At 36.4% G+C, this 12330-nt stretch overlaps 1 pseudogene; it reads right to left on the reverse strand.

Annotated features, from left to right (window-relative positions):
- Positions 1 to 969: 969 nt before the first annotated feature.
- LOC141488394 (HLA class II histocompatibility antigen, DQ alpha 2 chain-like) overlaps positions 970 to 12330 on the reverse strand; it is a 37309-nt pseudogene continuing 25948 nt past the window's right edge.

Below are 12330 nucleotides of genomic sequence, written 5' to 3' on the forward strand. Positions count from 1 at the left end.
AAAGAAAAATTGGTTATTGTAAGAGTTAACGGATGGGTGGACAAGCCTAAAGGCCCTTACTACAGACTGTAAATTAAGTGTATGAAAAAACATTACCTACACAAAAAATATAAAAAATTTTCCATTAAAAGAATTGCTTAATTAACAACCCTAAATGAATTAACAATTAACAATGCAGTAATGAGCATGGTAGCAAACAGGTTAAGGTCATTGTGGTCTGAGTAGGGATAAGAAATTAATTAACTATATGATTATTACTTAAACTTGTAATCACATGATTAAAACTTGTAACCATATGAACTATATGATTGATGATGAAAATTGTACTCTTGTAACCAAGGAAATGATCTCAGCTTGCTTGCTTGCTTGAAACATACATGATTCTGAAACTATAAAAATAAATCCAAGCAGCTGACAGTCAGTCAACCTGCTCCTGCCTTTACCCACTTGTTGACTCAACTCATTTCGCTGACTCTATCCCTCCTGTCAGGTTCCAAGGACCCCGTGGAGGCTGGACCTCCGCAGATAAATAAATACTTTTTAAGCCTTTGTCCTTTGAAAAGCACCTAAGATACAAAGATAAAAGTACCTGCCCTCAAGGAGCTTACATTTTAATGGAGTAGTGCAAGAGGCTCACTGTGAGATTCATCAGCCCACAGGGAAGGGAAGAAGAGAAAGTGAACTACAGGAAGAAACAGCAAAGTTCAGAGAAGGTTAGAGCTTGTTGAGCTCAGAGGGGCTCACAGCAGCAGCAATGCAGGGCTGGGGAAAGAAACAAGGAGGGAATGGATAGCATTAACTTAGAGCTGTGATCAGAGGAAATGACGTATTAGGAAATTAAATGGATTTCTTATTCAGTACATCTATTTCTTGAAAAAGGGTATTACATGGTGGAGGAAACACTAGGAAACTATTGGAACCTGGATTTTTTTCCTGAATCTTTCTCCCCCTCCTCTCTTCATTATTACCTCATCTCAGATTCTTCTTTCTTCCTTCAGTAAATATTCCTGTCCCCTCCATCCTCCAATATTCTCTGAAGCATTCCCTGTTGTCTAGTGGTGCTTCACAGGAATTCTTGAGGCCAGGAGACACTGTCCCAAGCATGCTCTTGGCAACAAGGATGGTGCCCCCAATGATGCCCAATAGAGCTACAGTCAGACCTAGGGCACAGATAAGATTCTCTGTGGTCTCCAGTAATGGGGTTCAGAGGCTCCGGAAAGAGAGACAGACCTGAGGTGAAAGGGCACAACAAATGTGCATGGTAAAAGTGAACAAGGAAAGGAAAATTTTAAATGCCTGCTTATTTATTTATTTGTTTGTTTGTTTGTTTGTTTATTTATTTATTTTTGGTTCTGGAGAAAGGATATAGTTTAGGGTAGGTTAATTATTTCTTAAGGGCTGAAGAATACATAGCTTCTGGGGGTTAGGGGTGAAGCAAATAATTGAGGAATCAAGTAAGTAAAGGATTCCTTACCCCAATGTTTAAGGAGTGACTTCTCAAGGCCTGGATGCTCCACCTTGCAATCATAGACATCCTCAGTGGAAGGGATGAATTTGAGGTAGCTCACTTTCTGAAAAGAGTGGTTTGCCTGTGGGTAGAAGTTGGTCTCCATCACACCTTTGATGATTGTCTGCCCATTATATAGCCATGTGGTATTGATTACAGGTGGGAAGATATTGTTTATAAGACAGATGAGTGTGTTTGGCTGGCTTGGCTCCATGGGAGTTCTTGAGAACACAGTCACCTCAGGAAATTCTAGAGCAAGGATATAATTTTGATGAGAATTTCCCCTCAGTTGAGTCCCTTTTTTTGAATTGAATCCTTAAATAAGCATTGCCTTCAACCCCCAAATATCCCTAAGATTAAAAGTGGGAAAGTCTCTGCTATTCTTTGCTTTCTGCACCCCCTCCAAAAAAAGCATCCTACTTCTGATACTGTGATAACTCTTTTCAGGTTTGGGGAGGGACCCATGGAGAAAATATGTGTAAATATTGTAGTCTAGGAGGAATAGGGAAAATGTCCTGAGAAGGCTATAATTTTGCCAAGGTACCAGGGAAGCTTCTGTTACAGAGCAAAGTTTAATAGGAAGAGAAAAAAAAAAAACAATTGTGGATTTTGACCTCAAGGTGGGAAGCCTTGAGGCGCCTCCTGGGAAAGAAGGAAGTGGGAGAGAGTTTCTGTCTTATAGTATGAAATAAATTCTGAGTGATAGGGAAGATGGGCATTATTAAGATGACACTGCTTACCATTTGTGGCAGGAGTATAATTTTAACTTCTCATCAGCTTGTCCAAGATATTCTTCATCTTAGCAAAATTTCTCAGTCCTTCCTTGGGATCAAACTTGGCAAAACTGCCAAATTCAGGTAGCTGCCACACAGTCTCCTTCTTCTTGAGATCTACATAGAACAACTCATCTTCATCAAAATCATTTGTGTACTGGCCTGAGGGCCCATATAACTGGTAGACAGTTGTGCCAAAGGTGCCCACGTGGTCAGCTGTGGGGAAAGGAAGAGAGGGAGAAGGGGGAAGAATATGGGAATGGGAGAGAAAGAACAACACTATTGACATACAAAGAGTATGGGGTTCAAATCCAGGGACTTTCTGAGAAAAGAGTTTGAGATGAGTAAACAGTTTAATGGAACTAACAGATTTAGAGGAGAGATATAAGCAAATGCAGCAGAGATAATGCTGAGAAATATAGAAGATACATACTGATTTCTGTTCTTATCAGGGGCAATTAAGTGGTTCAGTGGGTTTAGAGATCTATGTTCAAATATGGCCTCAGACAATAGTTGGGTGACTCCATTTGTCTTGGTTTCCTCAGCTACAAAATGGGAATAATAATATGACCTACTTCCTAGAATTGTTCTAAGAGATAGTAATAGAACAAGGTCTATATTATAAATATTAGGTAAATATTAGCTATGAGGATGATGATGATGGATAAACTCTTTAGTGAGTTGGGATCATAGTGAGAAGATAGATTATGGGAGAATATGTGAAAAAGGGGAACTTAGAGATGAATTTGGTAGGATTAAAAAAGAAAGATTCACAGGGAAAACAATTAGAATTGAGATTTTATGCACAAGGAAGGGTCTGCCAACTTTACAAATCTACCAAATTATTTAAAAATCTAGAAGGTACTAGTGGAAGGTACTACTTAAATTATGGCATGCATTATATATATATATATATGTATGTATGTATATGTATGTATATATTTGTTTTTCATAAATAGTTCCACATCCCCACTTAACTGCACATAGAGGCTAGCATTTTGTAGAGGAAAAAACAGGACTTGGAGAGACACAGATTCACTTTATATTTCCGGTCACATAATTTTTATCGAGGATTAAATACAGACTTCTTGGTTTGGCATTTTAAGTTCTTTACAGTTCAACTCCAGCCTACCTTTTGAGACTTATTACTCATCCCTTTACCAAATAGTCAAATTGGTCCATTGGTCTATTTGTTAACCTTGGTATTCCTTTTCCTTCTATGGTGTCTTTGTACATTTGCTCACTGTGCCATAGTTCCTAAATAGAATTGCCTTAGGTAAACTAAGACCTGGAAAAGACCTGAACCTAAAAAGGCCAAGGACTCCCAATGCATCCAGGGTCATCTCCAGTCATCCTGATCTATATCTTGCCACTGGACCCAGATGGCTCTGGAGGAGAAAGTGAGTCTGATGAATCTGCACAGCTGCCACCTCCCCCCTCCCTTTAAATCCAATTCACTTGCAAAGTCATGATATCACCTTTGGATTGTCTTTGCTCCTCTTAGAGAATGAAGGACAAACAATAGCCTTTGTAGAGGTTATCCTGAGGAGGTTTTCCCTAACTCCTCTATTTTCTGGTGTCTTTTCTGCTCTCAATTTTCTTATATTTACTCTGCATATATTTTAATCTTTCTATATACATATATATATTTATATAGATCTATATATTTGTCATTTTCCACTTAGACTGTAGGTTCCTGCATCAGAAGAACTGATTCTTTTTTTCTTTGTCCTTATAAGCTAACACCGTGCCTCACATATACTAAGTATTTAATGAATACTCTTTTGTTGATTCATTAAAAGAGAAATAAAGTTTATAGACATCTTAAGAAATCATAAAGAATAAACAACAGGGGCGGCTAGGTGGCGTAGTGGATAAAGCACCGGCCTCAGAGTCAGGAGTACCTGGGTTCAAATCGGGTCTCAGACACTTAAGACCTAGTTGTGTGGCCTTGGGCAAACCACTTAACTCCATTTGCCTTGGAAAAAAAAAGAGTAAAGAACAAACAAGTTTATATAAGTTTATGGTTGACAAATTAATAAATTAAACTGTAAAACTTGTAAAGGAAAAAATGATTTCAGATCATGCCAATAAGTTTCACAATTATTGTAGTCCAATATATTTATTTTGATATTTGGATCAATAATTGAGAGAGGAGGTGATGGCATCTGCATGTTTTCATCTGTGCATAGTGGCAGTTACTCCTTATACTTTCTCCTCAGTATGACAGATGCCTACATTGAAGGAACTAGAGAATATTTAGTCTTATATCAGTTTATGCTGACTAATTTCCATCCCTATTACCTTTTCCAAGTTTTCCCCGACTCCCTGACTCACCTTTAATAGCTCTGACTCCCTGGGAACACAGTAGTGTAGTCAGGATAAGAGCCCCTTGGAGCATATATCTGTTGTGAATTATTTTCTATTCAGGAATTCATAAGAGATTGAGTGGCATAGCAATGACTGCCCAGAGCAGTGGGAGCAGTGAGAGTGATGAGCCAAGGATAGAGGTTTGGAAATAAAATCTTTGCTGCTGACAGTGGAAGATCACCTAAGATTAGCTAAAACTTCATCAGAAAGATTCAGCCAATCAAAAAAAAATCTTCTGAGATGACTCCTCTGTTCCTTGGGACACCTTTCTTTCCCTTGTATGGAAAATATGATTTCCTGTTATATCATGAAGGGACTTTGTGAAGCTCAGGGCAGGAGAAAATTCCAACAGAGGGCACTCTCCTGACAGAAAATTTCTAAATGGGATGTTTGAGGGAAATGATTTTATTTTCAGCTTATGTAGGTGGTCTTTGAAATGATGTGATCTGAGAAGTATATAGTACCTCAAAGCATCTTTCCTACTGGTTCAATGTGGTACCTGAAATCTATCAATTGGAAGGTTTCTACATCCCCTCTTTTTAGTATGTAATCTCTAAGATTCCTTGTTTGGGATCAGACATAAGTCTTAAGGACATTTAGTTTGATCTAGCATCTTCTCTTAGAGGAAATTAGGGCCCAGAGAAGTAACAGAGATGGAACTTTAATCCAGGTCTTATGCTCCAAAGTCAGTGCATCACCAGGTACTAAAACTTAAGTATCTGGGGAAGTAAAATAGTTAAGTAAGTCATTTCCACCATTGCAGAATAACATAATCTAGTAACTGGGAGAGAACACTTAGTCCAACTCATAACTGATCAGGAATTCCATTTAAGACATCCAAGAAGAGGTCATCCAACCACATTTTGAAGACCTGCAGTGAAGTAGCATATAGAAGAAAAGAAGCAAACATTTATTAAAGTGCCTACTATTTGCTAGGCATTTTACTAAAAATTTAACAACTATCTCATTTGATCTTCACAATTATTCTGGAGGATGGTTCTATGATTAGCTGTATTTTATAGTTAAGAAAACTGATTTACCAGGATCACAGGGCCAGTGAAGTCTGAAGCTCTGTCTATCCATCAAGGGATCTATTCCCCTGAGCTATCTAGCTGCTCCAGAGGAAGATGACTAGGAAAGTGAGTTGACTTGAGGGCATGCTAAGTATCAATTCAAGGAACTGGGCATATTTATCTAGAAGAAGAAAAGAGTTAGAGGGGATATGATAGATGTATTCATATCTTCATGAGTGTTATATCAAAAAGGGACTTATTCAGTTTGTCCTCAGAGTATAGAACTAGCAACAAAGGCTGGAAGCCACAAAATCAGATGTTGGCTCGAGATAAAGAAAAACTTCCTATTTGTTAGTCATATAAAATTGTGGATAAAGAATATCCCTTGCCTTCTCAATGAAAGGGGAGAGAATTGAGGGAGACAGAGAATTTTGAAGTTAAAAATAAAACAAAATTGAATTAAAAAAAGAAAAAAACTAAAATATTGTGCTAAAAATAAGCAAAAATATAGCCCTCATCCCCAAAGAACTTAAGTTCTATGAAATCTTTAAATTTTGTTGGCCTCAGCTCTTTTTGAGATTAGCATTTCTGGCATTGTTCTCACAAGAACTGAGTCATTCTTTTGTATTCCTCCTCAGTCGCCTTCTTTTGTTTTTATCTTTTGAATATGTCTTTTAAAATCTAAAATGGTAGATGAGTTTACTACACATACATACAATCACTTTTAACTGTGTCACCTTTCCCTGAAATTTCACATAGATTATGTGTGATACTACAATTTCCATTCTGAGAACTTCCCACTCTTTTTCAGTTTTCCCTGAACAAGAAGATGTCTCAGGAGAGGGATGGATCTCTTAATGACCTCTTTTGATGAGGGTAGATTAAAATTCCTTTTCTGCAAAATGTGAATAATAATATTAACATTACCTTTTTGTGTTTTTGTGAGGAAGTTCTCAAATTTTCACTACATATTTCCATTAGATTAGAACTAATGACCATATTTTACATTATAACTTTATAAAGCTTAAATTTGAATACTTGTGACCACTTTAGGGAAATTTATTATTTGCACTAATAAAGACCTAGTGAGAAAAATGATCATTTTCTTATTATCTTAATAAGTAGTTTTACATGTGGAACCCACTTCCCCTCAATAAAAATCAGACAGTCTCTCAAGAACATTTCTGACTTTGCCCCCAAAATTCACCCCACTCAGGCTTTCCTATTTAGATGGAGTTCTTGCCATAATTCCATCATTGTTCTACTCAGGTAAGTCTGGGTGGTGAATGGATGAATCTGGATAGAGATGAGTCTCTATGTTCAAAAGTAGCATGATCTGAGTCACTGATCCCTCAGCTCCTTATTAGAATAAACCTATTTCTCATTATAATATCCATTCTCTCTTTATTTGTTAACTGATCAGAGTTGATTTCTAACCATCAAGGACAAACCTGTTTCCAAATGTATTTAACCACTAGATAGTTATAATAATATAATATACTGTTTATAATATATATATATAATAAAGTGTTTATTAATTACCCAAAACTGTCTCTCAGACTTTTCATTTTCATTTATACTCACTATTGAGTATAAAACAAGATTACCTGGAATTGTCATTGTCTCTGTCTCTACAAGAACAGGCTCAAAGTAAGCTCTGGGATGGATTAGATTCTCTCACTTCTTTTGTCCATTCTACTAACAAATGAGAGTACTACAAAATCCTAGATGACACCTGTTATCTCTAACAGACAGCATCTTATTTCTCCACCAGGCATTGCCTAAATCCCACTAGAAGAGAGGAAAACTGATCCTCTTCTAAGATTTGCCCTTTCTTACAACAAAAGGGAACATCTAGGAAGGCATCTTGGAGAGTGGCTACATTCCTAACGTTGTGAATTGCATCCAGTGCAACAAAATCCTTCATTTGGACAGGCATTTACCAAAAATGAGCATTAAAATGTTTAGAAGAACTTGATCATCAATTTTTCTTTTATTGGAAAAAGCACTACTTAAGATAGGACTCGGGAATGAGATAAATTTAATTGATGCTATTATTGATGCTATAATTCAGGGATATGGGTTACAACCATTAACACCTTTCTTGGACATCATGTTTTTGATAGGACATGATGCTGATCTCTCTCCACATGTGTGGAGAAGGCGAGTCCCATATGTAACTATGGAATATTCCAACTTAATTCAATTCAATTGATTATTTAGCACCTAATATGAACAAAACCCTGTGACTAGCATAATCAGGGATGGAAATTGAGTTTTTGATTCCAGAAGTAGAGCCGAGACTATTTATCACTTGAGTCTTATATGGAGGTAGATTGCCTGATTTGTAAATCCATATTTAATCTAAGTAATCCATTTACAATATTGAACTTATGTAAGTATTCCCATACTGAAAGATAATCAAATCAGGGGCTTCTTATTTCCTTCATTACTTCCCCTTCTTGAAGACCTGTGAGCTTGTCTTTAGTTGCTAGCAAGGTTCTAGAGAGTGTCATTAAAGGGATGGTTCAAGAACATATGAAAAAGGAAGCAGTGAACATATGATTCTGCACAGATGAACCAAGAACAGATCATATCAGCTTGACTCTAGTTCCTTTTTTTGTGATAAGATTACAAGACTGAAAAATGAAGGCAATATGACTGACAGTTTATCTTGATTTTATTGAATCATTTGAGAAATTCTCTGATGCTCTTCTTGTGAACAAGATGAAGAGATGTAAGTTAGATGATGACTTTGGTACTAATGTATGACCAGACCCAAAGAGTAGTGTCATTAATAGCTTGTTGTTCACCTGGAACATTGGTTACTGAAATTTTTTGCTCTTATCATAATATCCTTTACCATAAGGAATCTTGGCACTTTGAATGTTTAAACTGACAACAAAATAGCATTCTTGGGAAGTTAGTCTTTTAGATCTATTTCCTGAAGCTTGAGCTTTTTCTGTTTCTCCTTCCTTTCCCCCATGCCCCCCCCCCCGCTTCTTTCTTTCTTTTTTCTCAAAAGAATGAAAATTGAAGATTTTTACCTTTCTAGATTTGTACCTATTACTGTGATGCTATCCATGCCAAGCCAGGACATCAGGATAGAAACTGCAATTCAGGGAGGGGTTTTTGTTGTTCAGTTGTTTCAGTCATGTCCCATTCTTCTTGATCCTATTTATATGGTTTTCTTGGCAAAAATCCTGGATTGGTTTGCCATTTCCTTCTTCAACTTATTTTACAAATGAGGGAACTGAGATAAACAAAATTAAGTGAATTACCCAAAGTCACACGGCTAGCAAGTGTCTGAGACCAGATTTAAACTTAGGAAGATGAGTCTTCTTGACTCCAGATCTGGAACTCTATCCACTGTACCACTTAGCTGCTCCTTTGGAGCAGAAGGGGTATATAAAGGAGGTAGGATGGGGCAAACTGTCATTTGGATCCCACCAAGTCTTGGAAAGAAGTGTCCAGAGGAGTTTTTCAGAGACATATGCTTGACACTGTGCTGTTGAATATATATATATTTTTAACAATTTGTGGCCATTCAAAGCTGGCTGTGATAAGGAATCCAGAACTCAAAAACAACTTGAGTGGCTACAATATGTGGGTTCAAAAATGAAACTTCACAGGAATAAGATGGGCAGCTGCCCAGCCAGTAAAAGGACAGTCAGAAAAGCTAAGGCAATTTTAGCATGATGGTATTCCTTTTGGCCTTGGTCTGACCACTTCTGTTATAACAAGTCCATTTCTGAACACCACATTTTAGGAAGATTATCCAAATGAGGTCAGTCAGGATGGGGAAGGTCATTTGGTTTAAGGACTTGTTCAACATGATAAAAGAAGATTTTAAAGGGACCCAACAACTGACTTTAAGTAATGGCTCTGTATTGGTTAGGAGCAAGTATTGTCTTTGAAGAGGAAGAGCTACAAAAACAAAATCCTAATTCAAGAAAAAAATTACTGTTATAATATTGAAATGCTTTTGATTTTAGAGGGCTTATTTTGTAGACAGCAATTTTGTGGAAGCTATTAATTGCTTCAATAAATATATATGTATATATGTATGTATATGTGTAGAATTATATATATATTTGTGTATATATTGGTTCTCTAGGACTTTCTAGATAAAACAGCATGTTCTCAGCAAATAAGTATTATTTTTGTATCCTTTTTGTGCTTTAATTTTCTTTTTCTCTTTTTTATATTATTGCTGTTCGTATTTGTAGAACTATATCAAATAAAAGCAGCTGTCTTTGTTTTGCTCCTTTATTTATTTGGAAAAGTTCCATGCATATCCTGCTTGCTTTTGATTTTAGATAGATATTATTTATGATATTAAAAGTTTCCACTCTGCCCATGTTTTGTAGAACCAATCAGTTCTAAAGGAAGGAATATTTAGTAAATATTCAAAAATAAAGGCCAACCAACTCTATAAAAAATGAGGGGCAGAAACAATGCACAACAACTGCTCATTCTTGAACAGCTGGAATATCAAGAACTTTCAGGTCAGTCTTTATAAACTCACTTAGAGGTGTGTGGAATAAAGTTTTGAGATCTGTTCAGTAAAAATTATAGACTGAATCTGGTTAGCTATGTGCCCCTCCTCCCTTGACAAAGCAAACTTCTGGGATATCCTTGAAGAGTCAACTGACTTCCTTTTATCTGTTGATGTCTGGAGAATTATTCAATTCCTGGGACTAAAGAGATAATCTGGTTTTGGTTTGAATTTTATACTCCTTTCCCTAGATTAGTTTGCTTTGTTTGAATTCTGTGCTCCTTTCCCTAGGATAGTTTTCCTGTTTAGATTGTAAAACCACATTCCTCATTAATGAGGGTGGGTCAGTTGGGGGGGCGGGAATCGCATTAGGATTCTTGAACCTTTCACTTTTGCCTCAATCTCTCTATCTGATTGTGGTCCGTTTCTGGAGAAAAGAATAAAGCCTTCTCTTCATACCTTGAGAGATCTCTGAAATTTATTTAAGTGGTCTTTTTCCCACATAGAGGACATGTTTGGTGATATCACTTGGACCTGGTGAGAGATATGATGGCACATATGGGAAAGTGATATCATAGCAACCTAGTTAGGTGGCATTGTCAGGAAGTGGTGACTGACATTGTGGGCATTTTTGGTGAAATCATAAGGTTGTGGCTGGAGATGTTGTGCATACAAGACAGATGAAATCATAGGGTGACACCATAGGCGACAATTTCTAACCCTGAAATTCTGTGACCAATTCTTCAAATAAAAAAGGAAATGAGAGCAACTACATAAATTTCAGGCAGTATGAAGGAAAAAATATGTTGAAATTATCAGAACACTGTATTTGATGCAAAATGAATGACTTTATTGAAAAACATCATATAAAGAAATGATAGAAGAATGAGAATACATTATTTAGAAGAGTGAGAGATTTTTATGGTCATATCAAAAAGAAGAGCATCTAGGAATCATCATGGATCCTTTTAAGCTTACTTAAATTTATCCAAGTCACAAGCTTGCAATGTTACCATGGGATACCATTCTCCAAATTCTTTCAAATGACATTGACAGTCTTGTAATGAAAGTCTTTTCTAAATTTGTGTCACAATGGGGCAGTTAGGTGGTGCAATGGCTAAAGCATAGACCCTGGAGTCAGGAAGACCTGAGTTCACATCCAGCCTCAGATACTTAATAATTACCTAGCTGATCTTGGATAAGTCACTTAACCCCATTGTCTTGTAAAAATAAAAAAAAATTGATGACATGATGTAATTCTTAACTCTTATTAATCTTGTCCTTCCAGTGATGTAAGTATTCACCCTGAAATTTTATCAATTATCTCTTGAAGTCAGTATGAGCTGGCTCTAGCATATGCCTGTGTTAAAAACACTTTTAAAACCTGAAATTCTGCTTTAGAACCAGAGTTCAAACTTTTGTGCATATACTAAATATTTATCTCTAGTAAGTGCACTGCTCACTTAGATCATGTGTCCTTATGATGTCTCTATTTAGACATATAGTACGGTTTTCTCTGCTACCTTGATTCTTTTCCCTTAGGGAACCAAGTTACTGAATATCCCAGGCTTTCTGCCTTAGTTAACCATTTTCTGTCCATTTCTCACATCATGTAAGAAGATTTTGATTATTTCTCTCCAAGCACTAGCTGAACTCAGCCTTTTAGAATTAAAAAAAATTAATTTTTTTTCCATTAGCAAAAAAAAAATAACTTTTCCCCATTGAAAAAAAGGGGAGGGAGAATTAAACTTTGTAACTTTGTAATTTCTTTTTTTTCCTGTAATTTCTTTCTAAAAATGCTCTTCCTAAGTTTATGGATGGCCCAGATTCTGAGTCCCTAAATCCCTCCAATTCCTACAAACAAGGTCAATGAATCCTTCCCTGCATTCTGTGGGAAAAGTAGTTACCAATGAAATGTTTGTGTAAAGAATCATATATATATATATACACATGTGTTCATAGATAAGGAATATTATGGCCTATCTGAATGTACAGACATAGCTCAAGGGTTACATTGACAGATATTAGCTAAAGTATGGCTCACCTATGTGGAGAGGGAAAAAAGTGAAGGTCATACTTACACTACCAATAAACTAGCTTTGGGAATGTCCCTAACAGCATCAGCAAGATTGGGTGCTCCTGAACAATAATATATCAATATAATTGCTT

Source organism: Macrotis lagotis, chromosome 5 (genome assembly GCF_037893015.1).
Source record: "Macrotis lagotis isolate mMagLag1 chromosome 5, bilby.v1.9.chrom.fasta, whole genome shotgun sequence".
In the NCBI taxonomy this organism is placed as follows: domain Eukaryota; kingdom Metazoa; phylum Chordata; class Mammalia; order Peramelemorphia; family Peramelidae; genus Macrotis; species Macrotis lagotis.